Source organism: Onychostruthus taczanowskii, unplaced genomic scaffold, assembly GCF_017590055.1.
Source record: "Onychostruthus taczanowskii isolate IOZ18803 unplaced genomic scaffold, ASM1759005v1 scaffold1, whole genome shotgun sequence".
In the NCBI taxonomy this organism is placed as follows: Eukaryota; Metazoa; Chordata; class Aves; order Passeriformes; family Passeridae; genus Onychostruthus; species Onychostruthus taczanowskii.
In genome coordinates this window covers 7,788,901-7,799,301 of record NW_024496525.1, presented here as the reverse complement: position 1 = coordinate 7,799,301, position 10,401 = coordinate 7,788,901, and the positions used below count along the sequence as shown (strand labels likewise).

General features: G+C 47.8%; 1 long non-coding RNA gene across 2 annotated transcripts; it reads right to left on the bottom strand.

Moving 5' to 3' along the window:
* Positions 1 to 647: 647 nt before the first annotated feature.
* On the bottom strand, positions 648 to 9,389 carry LOC121332572. Of its 2 annotated transcripts, none has more exons than XR_005952170.1 (4): positions 9,201 to 9,389; positions 7,673 to 7,710; positions 6,277 to 6,922; positions 648 to 1,470 (listed from the first exon to the last, which is right to left on the bottom strand). It is a non-coding gene; the product is annotated as an uncharacterized LOC121332572 (long non-coding RNA). The 2 variants fall into 2 exon arrangements; XR_005952169.1 differs by having other exon boundaries at positions 6,277 to 6,919.
* Positions 9,390 to 10,401: the final 1,012 nt, after the last annotated feature.

Genomic DNA, 10,401 nt, shown 5'->3' with positions numbered 1-10,401 from the left:
TAAGAAGAGTGTGCATATTTGTGTATGCTTGTGCTGGCTTAAGGAGTTGTGTATGTGCATAAGAATGAGTGCTAGTGAACACATAGCAAGACACCGAGTGGCCATCACACATCTGCGAGTGAGCGCTCGAAACTGTGGCACAAACAGTGTGAGCTATGACAGGGAGCAAGAGTGAGCAGGGCTGTGTGAGTGCTCATTCACTGCCAGAGCTCACTGGGAGGTTTTGCCAGCCATGGGGAGTGTGGGTCTGTACCAAGAGCAGGGCAGAGGAGCAGTGCTGTGGGCACAGGCACCCACACACATGGGAAGGGAGCAGGACGGGCGCGTGGCACTGCAGTGCTGGAGGGGAGATGCAGGAAGGCTTTTTCCCAACTGTTTATACAACATGGTTTGACTCAGCAAAGAATTAACATGGTAAAGAAAAATCTAGAAGCACTCTTGCCAGCTACAAGCAGAGTGATCAGCATACACAGGATGTGGTAAGAGCTAAAGGCGTCCCGTTATTAACTTCACTTTTATTTCAAGGGGATTCACTTCTCTGTTCTGGTTCCCATTTGAGAAGTGAAACCCAAGGTCACGGTACCATCACAAAAGAAATACTGGTCACAGCTCATTTGTTTTCCTTCTTTATTATTATATTTTAAAAGGTTACTTTGCTTTTCCTTGAATGGAATTTATTGAAATTGCTGGTAACACGTGAAGTCCTCACTCTCTGTTTCTCTGCTGAGGAATTATCCCATTTGCTCTCATTTGAAAGTGTTGACTCTGAGGGGAGTGTTTATACCTCACAGTATGGTGCAACCCAGAGCAGAGGGAAAAACACAGGCTCCTTCTAAGCACATCCAGAGCCTGTGCACTGCTCACAATGTGCTTTGTAAACATTTATTCATTCTTGTACACACGCTCCCTTCCCTCCCCCATCAGGTGAGGAAATATTATTGTCACCATTTCACAGATGGAAGAAGTGAATGCAGATAGGTCTGGTGACTCACCCGTAACCGCTGAGGCTGATTTAGAGCTGAGGCGTTAAGCTCCCAGCCACCTAATTTAATCCAGCAGGTCACGTTCCCACCCAGGCCTGCCAATATAGGCAGTGCCAGCTCCATCTACCTGCCACCCACTTGTCCTGTGAAGCAGCAACACTCATCTCTGCGTTTGCAGAATGAGATCAGATTGCTGCGGCTTACTCCATGCGGTGTTGTCATCAGAGCGCGATATATCATTATGATATCATGATGTTATTAGGCCTGAAACTAACGCAAGGCCACGCACAGAACAGAGGTAGGCAGTGGAAAATCAGCGACCGTGTGCTCCTCCACCACATCACAGGCACACACCCTGTACCAGGGTGTTGGTTGATTCCACCACACTGCAAGGAACTGCAAGCAATCTGCGTGCTGGGCAGGCTCTCCCCACCTTCTCTTTTGGGGCCTGGGTTAATTTCTGCCCATACAGTCCTGGTGCAAATGTCTGAGGGAGGAAAGAAGGCTCTGTGAGGAGATGGAAGGAAAATGTTTGCACATGGTCAGGAGACAAAGATCACGGCCCCAGCTCTTTGTGAGCTGTTTTTAAGTGCTGAGCACTTGCTGGAAACTAAGCCTCCTAAAAGTGGTGCACTACAAGCATTGGGAAACAGAGCCTTCAGTGTCTCATCACAGCTGAACATCCAGGGCCACATGTTGCCACTGCTCTTTGCTTTTGCTTTGCTATTTAAAATCCTCACCTATCTTACCCTCTCCCACACAGAATCAAGAACAACAACAATAATAAAAAAAACCCCAGCTCCTTATCATCTTCCTTTGCTTTTCACACTGTTTACACAGGGCATGATTTCACTCATGCCCAGCTCATTGCAGACGACTCAGATTAGTCAGTTCCCCTTTCTGAGACTGGCTGGTCTGGCTGGCTGGGACTTGGGCCACATGAGATGCTGCTGCACCCAGCTTCACGTTGCTGGGAGGGGAGGTCAGCTTTCCTTGCATAAATCTTAACTTCTGTTTTAAAATAAAACACTTGGTATTTTCATCTTTGGAATATAACCTTTGTAATAGGTCATTTCAGTGAATCTGGTGTTGCTTTTTTTGCCTTGTCACGTGAAAAACTTGTTTGCATTCCCATGACGAAGTTTGCAGAAAGATCTGTCTTGATTTTAGTGGGCTTGGGACCTGTCTTTCAGGGGCTGCTACGGTACCTGTTGAGAACAATGGCAAAACATCCACAAATTTCAAGGTGTGAGAGATAAAAAGTACTCGAAAGTACTTCACAGTGGGAAGGGAATGCATTTGAGTGCCAGGACTGTTCAGAGGCCTCTCTACATCTCTTTCAAGCACCATGTGTGCGTTTGAAGTGCATTGGGACTTTGTAGGGAAATGGGTGAGTCTTAAGCATCTAGAAGGCAGATGGGTAGTTCTTCCTGTGGCCCTCCTTTAGCTTTAGGAACTAAGTGCCACTCACACTGTGCCAGAGACAGGAGTTGCAGAGAGTCAGGACAACACCTTTCTCGGTTTTTGTCTCTGCAGTTGAGGTTTCTTTTCCTGCCTGAGGGTTAAATGTGGGTTTTCCTCGGAGGGCAGAGTAACCAGTGGCAGGAGAGCCTGGACTGGCATGTGGAAGAGCCTCAAGTCAGCACCGTTCATCGACAGAAACAGAAGATTCATTGTTGTTGAACTGGCAGAAATTTAATCTCCTAGTTAAAATATTACTGGGCTCTACTTGCTCTTATCCTTGCACAGTGCAAGGGGCAAGGGGCTCAGTAGGTCAGCTGGCTATTACCTGGCAGCAACTGCAGGGACCCGGTCAAGGCCCAGAGTGTGACCTGTGCCTCCTTGGTTAGATCCTTTTCCACAGTTCATGTTGTTCTTTTATAGCCCCTGTTCACGCTTCAGTGTGCTTTGTGCTAAACAGAACAAAGTAAGAACCCTGCAGAGAAGAAAGCCCAAGCCAAAGCTAGGTATGGTCAGCACATCAGCTGTCCTGCAGTAACAGAGTGCACAGCATCAGCACCACTGCTGAGAAAGGAAACTCCAGTCCTTAGAAGAGTGCAAAACACAGTGCCTAAATTTCAGGGGTCCCCAGTAGGGAAGGCAGCTGTGCCAGCTGTGAGAGACAAATAAAATGACTAGCTGAGGAGTCACAAATTCAGAGCAAACACCCAGGTAATACCCCACCTTCTTCTAAGTGGCATAAGTCAACACCCAATGGCACAGGTAATCAGAGCCCTGATCAGCACGGGGCTTGTTTGCTGCTGGTGTAGCTGTTGTGCCTACCCCAGCCACAGACCCCTGCTCCCAGACCTAATCCACCAAGACAGCAAGTTACAGTTTTGCTGGCCAAAAAATTTCTAAATGGGAACAGGGAGCAATCCTCACTATCTCTTGCAGGTTCCAGCTCAGCAATGTGTGCTACACCCATTCATCTAAATGCAGAATTAGTTCTGAAACTAATGATAAGGCTTTAAATGACATTTCACACAGCTAATTTATTTCCCCACTGTCCCAAAGTGCTTCCCAGGTGCTGAAAAGCTTAGCTGCCAAAATCTCCATGGCCTTTGTTGTCAACCTCAGCAAGACAGCGCTGCATTGCACCATCTTTCCTATTCATGTTGGGTTTCAACCCTTAATGTGCCAAGCCTCAGAGCCCCCAGCAGTGGGGGGAGGGGAGGTGGGGGGGGAGGGACGCTGTTCTTCTCTCAGCACAGGCGAGGAGAAGCAACTTCTCCCTGTTCACAGAGGAAGTGGGCGCTGGAGCACCACCATCAGCTATTTCCTCCTGTCTTTCATGTGAGTCTTCCCTCCTCTGAGCAATGTGCTGTACCTTTATGTCAGTGGAGCTGCACAAAAGTGAGCTAGGTGTGATACCACACTACAGCACACTGCCTGTGCTGAAGGCACAAGGTCATCCCACCCTTGGGAAGGGGAGGGAGGACACGGCTGTATTTACACACACATGAGCACACCTTGGTGGCTTTGTGTAAACACGTGTACCCACGGAGTTTCCATTTGGAGACGTGCTCCGTGTGGCACGTATCTGTTCAGGCAGAAAAACATCACTGCCCCAGTTCCTGCAGCAGAATCCTTTTTTGTTTTTTTTTCTCTCTTGGGTTCTGGAGTTACTTCTGGTTTACAAAAATATCATCTCAGGGCAGCCTTCCTGATAGGTGGAATAGTTTCCCCTTGAGAAGAAGCTGGTGGAAATCCCCTCTCTTGAGACATTTTTAACTTTGCCAGAAATGTACGGTGGGAGTGACCGCTTTAACTAGTGAGCTGACCGGGATGAGCTAATGGGTTTTTCCATATCTGGTGTCTAGTTCCAGGGATTTCCATGAATTGCTGTCAGGACAGAAGAAGGCAACAGATTGCAACTGTGGGATCTGCTGTTTCAGCTCCACTGACACGTCATTCCCCCAGGACACCCAGTGACCTGGTTAATCTAGTTCTTTGCTTCTGACTTCTCGTAAATGATTTATCAACTGGCGTGGATCCCTGTTTGCTTAAGGAGGCGTGTGATGACCTCTAGCAGACCGGCTGCACTGAGCTACAGCCCACATTTGGCACCCAGCTGCTGGTCCAGCTCGTGACCCTTGGCAGGGGGAGCAGGAGGACAGGGCTCCGGCAGAGCCCAATGGCAAGGGCTCCTGCAGGGAACTGTGGGTGGTGTTTACAGGGTTTTGTGGAGAGCCCTGGTGACTAAGCCGTCAGCTCGTCAGGGAAGGCGCTTGCAGACCTGCCTCGGCCTGTCCTGACCCCCACGGTGTGTAGGTCTGGCTGGGAGACCGGCTGTGTTTGCTGTGTACAGACTGCAGGGTGCAAATCCTGGGAAGCATCAGCTGCTGCACCAGCACCAGCCTTTGGGACCATGTACTCTAGAGAAAAAATAACATGAATGTCTGCCACCTTGTCCATCCTCAGTGATGACACCGGTGTCAGAACCAGTTGCAGCTCTGGAGCTCATTGTCATGCACGTGCATAGGTCAATACCCACACACAAAACACTGCAGCAAAACAGAACATTGTACAGATCCAAACTCAAGTGCTCAAGCCAGGGAGATGAGGGATGATCCTGCAAGCTTTACATCATGCCTTTGTAGGTGAGGCTAGAGTGTGAAAAGAGATCAGATACCACAAATCAGGCACCCCCCCTAAATACTGCCCCTAAATGTGGGCAACTCCCTCCCTGCCTTTCCTCCAGGCCAGTTATTGCTGCTTCCTGCTCTGATTGTTTCAAATCTGGTTATCTTGAGTTATGCCTGTTCTGGCAAATATGGTGCAGCAGAGGGGAGGTCCTGTTCCCATCAATGCTGTATGCATGCCACAGATCACAGAGATTAGCATGGGAGGAACAGCTCAGATGAGCTGCTTGAGGCAGGCATTGGGAAGCTTGCAACAGAGCTTTGTAATGTTTAGAAAAATAAAACTCCTTAACAAAATCTTTGTTGTGGAAGATACAGGGCCGTACTGAATTTTCAGATGGCTGGAGGCTGTTTCACAGGGGCAGCACCCAGCAGAAGGGGAAGCTGGGGAAGCCTGCTCCCGCACCAGCCTGGACAGCCCCGCTCCCAAGAGGCACACTGTCACACCACCCTAGGGCCACCACACATCACCAGGGAGGGCTGGCTCAGGCTGCGGTGAGGAACCTGCAGCCACATGTTGGCAAAAGCATGGGGTGTGTTTTCTTCTCACATAAGGGTGGATCTGGAGCAGCTTTCAGCTTCCTGGGACCTGGGAAGTGGGGCTTTTTTGTTTATAGCCCAAGAGGATGGAGGGTCCAGCTCCTCTTCCCTGTTTGCGGTGGCACACCACCAGCTTCCTTGCCTTGTGCCTCAACAGGAACCTCTGTGTTCATGCACGACAGGCTCCCAGTCTACACCTTGTAAAGCACCCCGGCATCACAGAACGACAGACAGCTGGTGGGACGTGTGAGGGCTGCTCCACCTCACCAGGAGCAGTCACAGCTACCCTGTGACTCAAAACGCAAAACCACACCCCCAAAAACGTATTCAGTCTAGGCTGAGCCTACAGTCCCTAAGATAATCCCAGTCACAGAGCAGAAAAACAGGACAGGGAAAGAAAGGAAGGCTAGCAAATTATCCCAAGTCATATTTCCAACTTTAAATGTGGGTAGAGGTACTGTAGGTATAACCTTCAATGTGAATTTCCAAGTATTGATAGATATTTATATGGGTAACTGAGGGTTCAGTCTTATACCACCTCTTCCACACACAGACTTCTCTCCAAACAACAGAAAAGATCCAGATCCGTGTAGAAATTATGTCCTTACCAGCAACACAGATACTGCAGGCTCAAACCTCTTGGCTTTGCAAACTCAAACTGGTTTGCTGAGGACATCACAGGTGTAGAGTGATGCAAGTGCACAAGTCCCCCAAAGCACTCCTCTGTCCCTAGGGCAATGAAACAAGAGCTGAGTTTCCTCATTGAACTGTTTTGTAGCAGTAGCACATTAAAAAGAATACCCAGTCTTTGGTAGAGCTGAGATTGGAACCTGCTTCCTCTCATCTCCAGTCTCCCAGACTAGGGGAAAGATTGCTTCCAGGTGCCTGGCCATGTTCTAGTCCTGGCAACATAAGGCCATTTTCTGGTCCATTATCTGCCTATTCCAAAGGGGTCTTATTTTGCACTTTTTGACTACAACCAAACCATTTTATTGAGCTGTTCTGGTTTTGCTGTGCTAAAATCACCCACCTGGCAGAGCAGTTCAGTGCACGACAGAGAGATCACACCTCTCAGCTGGGTTTTACATAAGAGATCCTACCTGGATGCTCCGGCCGAGGTTACAGCTACCTGCCATGTAGTCAAGGCATCCTCCTTTACCACCACTGTCCTTGAAACACTGGCTCACAGTTAAGAGGCAGCTGATCCCAGTGTCTTATCCAGGTCCTCTGCTGATGAGGCTCACATTAAATCTACTGGCAAGCAGAAAGGGAACTGTTATGGATGAACAGAAGTTAAGGGAATAATAACCTGCTTTTCTTGGATCTGGTCCAGTATTCACTAAAGGGATTTCCATAAGCATTAGTAGGATTCAAATCAGACCATAAATTTCTTGCAAATTTTCTTTTGCTTTATTAAAGCAGGAGAAAACCCCAAACAACCAAACTAAAAAACTATCTTAAAAGTTGTTTCCCCTTTTTCTTCTATATTTATTCTCCTTTATGCTTCTTAACACTGGGAAAAGTATATCCACTCTGACAAGCCCATGATCCGAGAACTCCCCGTAACATGAGAAACGCATTCCTGAGCTCCCCAGCTTTGTAGGCCCTGCAGAACTGCCTTAGCCCTGCTCCACTTCCAGGCCTGCCACTTGTACCAGGCACCAGCACAAGAGAATTACACACCAAGAGGAGATACTTCCTATGTTATTATCACCTTCCCAAGCTATCAATTAAAAAATGGCAGATTTCTGTACCCTGTGGATGTCATGTGCCTTGTTTGCACAGTTTGTTCTTGCAGGGTTTTGACACACACTTCCCAAATTGTCTGAGGAGCAGTGCTGCAGGTATCAAGGCACTTGAAGATGCTGTCATAGTGTCTAATTGGATTTCTAAAGGGCATTGCTCCTGCTGCCTTTTGATGTCAGTGCAGGTTGGGCAACTATACCCCAGTCCCCATCTCTAAGTACTGAGCACCTTTCAAGTCTGGGTAACAGTCTCACTCACCTCCTAGAATACAGTATGTAGCTCTCAGGATGCTGCTTCTGAGGATGCAAGAAGTGATGATTATGAGTTTTCAGGAAATACAGAAATGGGATACTTCCAAGTAAGCTAACTAAGTAACTTTAATAAGAAAGACCATTTATTAACATTTTCTGCTAATAGCCAGTTCTATAGATTCCCATGATTCCCACTGCCAACATCTTTGATACAGAAATATTTATGACCCCTCTCCTTCAGAAGGCTGGGTTTTATCTCATTTAAAATAAAGAAAAAATGAAGATTCATCTGTCATTGTTAGCTATGTTAACTCTCCCTTTTTGTCCCCATGCTTCAAAAAGAATAGAAGCATTCAAACCTTACAAAGGAATCACGGAGAGTTGCAGGGGCTGTGAGCCATTAAAAGCTTGGCTGTAGTTTTTTATTGAAACTATTAGAGCATTTATTGTACAGGTAGCTTTGGCAAAGTAGGGTTTAGATTCTTGTTAGGTTCACAGCCCTGTGTCCCCAGAGGTCAAGTACAATGCGCTAAGGAGACTCTGGCTCTCCCGCCAGGAGAGCTGCCAGTGCATCAGCCAGAGCACAAAGCAGCGTGTGCAAGTGTGAGGCCGAATGGAGCTGCTATTGCTCTGATTTCCAGAGAGAAAAAAAGCCCAAAGAGTTTTTTTAGAATGCAGTCTTGACTGCATGCAAAACTTAGGTTTTGGGTAGAGTGTGAGGCCTGTGTTTAGGGCCCACTTTTGAAAGGAAGGCGTTTCTGTCTCCCGGCACGTTGGGGGGAAGCAATAGGGCTGCCATCTAGAGGCCAAAGGGACCTTCCAGCACATTCCCTTGGACAGCAGCGCACTGGCCATCACCTGCTCTCCTCACCACCTATGTACAAAGGATTCCCCATTTCTAAATAAAATTGCCACACTACAAAAAATTTCTCCATCCACATCTTTCATTCAAGGATTGCATATACTGCCTTAATCTTTTAAGAATAGCCTATATAGTTAATTGATGCATCTGCCATGGGGATGAAAGACAGTATGAAATATGAGACACATAGCAGAATCTTGCAGAAATACTTGAGAGACTCTGAGGAGCTCTAGGTTTCTGGGAATGGTGTTAAATGTGTGGTATTAAAAGATTATTAGCAGGAAGACTCAAGCATGGTACAGGGTTTGTGTTGCCTATTAGGCACATCAAGCCCTATAGCCAGAGTAAGCATGATTTTCATCTGCTCATCCCATTGCTACTCTTTACTATTGCCAGGCTTTGGAAGAGTTTGCTCTGGAAATGCCCCAAAACTGTATCTGGTTTGGCTCAGAATGTGCTTTTCTCCCATTCCTACAGTGATCTCATTCTTCTCTGACAATAAGGTTTGCCGTGGCCAGGAGCAAGCTCTGGGTGCCTAAGTCTGGACACCATCCTTCCCAACTTGTTCCTAAACTGAACACTGCAAGTCAAACCCATCTGAACCCCTGGCAACTGGAGCCAGTCTGTAACATGTTTTGATGGTTACAGCCTGTTCAGAAAAGTCATATCTTACCTGTTGCTTCTTTACCATGGCTGCTCCTCTACTTTGCTGCCTCATCTTCTCTCTCATCTGGCTTAGGAATGGCCTCTCCCCTATGCATTTCCCTGCAGCAGGCGTAGGAGTCATTTAGTACTGACAAATGTTAAAGGGAAGCAAGCAGAGGACTCTCATGGCAGCCTGCTGCTCTCCAGAGTGCCCCATGCTAATCTGAGGTGTGTTAAACCCTGCCACCTCCACACAGCTTGAGCACACGAGGAGGTTGAAGTGGAGTAGGAAAGTGAGGGTTGCAGGGCAATGATACCCTTGTCTTGTAGCTGGAGAAGTTCAACCAAAGGCCCTCACAAAGCACTTCAGTTTTGCTTGCACACTGCCTGCCCTGCACCCTCCACATTGCAAAATCCCCTGCTGATGTGACTAAGAGTCACGTTCTGCGGCCTCAGCATCAGTTTCCACCTCTCACAGCCCTGAAATGGAGACAGGGGCGTGTGATTCGCTTTCTCTTCTCCTTACTCTCTGACCATAGGTGATTTGTGCCCACGGGGATGGAGGGACATTTCTGTCAATATTGTTGTATTGGCTAAATAAAAACAGATCTGAACCTCACCACTGCTGCTTACATAAAGGAAAGAGGAAGCAGCCACTGACTCCAGCAAGCTCTAGCAAAGTTCTGCAAGAAGCTGCTAAAAATAGGGCTACCCCTACATTTCCATCCTGCCTTTGACACAGTCACGGCTTTCACATCCCACTGGCCTCGCCATTTCCTTGTGGCGGGCTTGCCTCACGCCCAGCGTCACCGACAGCCCTTCCTGCCTGCGGACAGCCTGGGGAGCTTTGAAGTGCAGGCAGCTCCTTCCCACCCTGCTGCAAGCAAACACTTCCCCTGCCCTCTTTACCTGTCCCTCAAAGGAGAAGTGGGGCAAGCCCCAGTGGCAATCTCACCCTAAAAGTCCCAGAGATACTGAAGACCAGAAAAGCTTTCCACAGTGGAGGGTTTTCTCAGTAAATGAAAGGGTGGAAAGTGTTTTTTTGAGTATCCTGGGTTAATATTCCCAAACACTGCCTTTTGACTGTGGTACTTATTCTTGGAGGACTTGGAGCTGAAAATTTCCTGAACCTGCTTCTTGGAGTAAAAAAGAGAACCCAGAGTAGAGGATGGGATGTGAAGAGGAGCCCTTCTGCGTGATCTGAGACTCAGGAGCCCCCATCCCTGGAG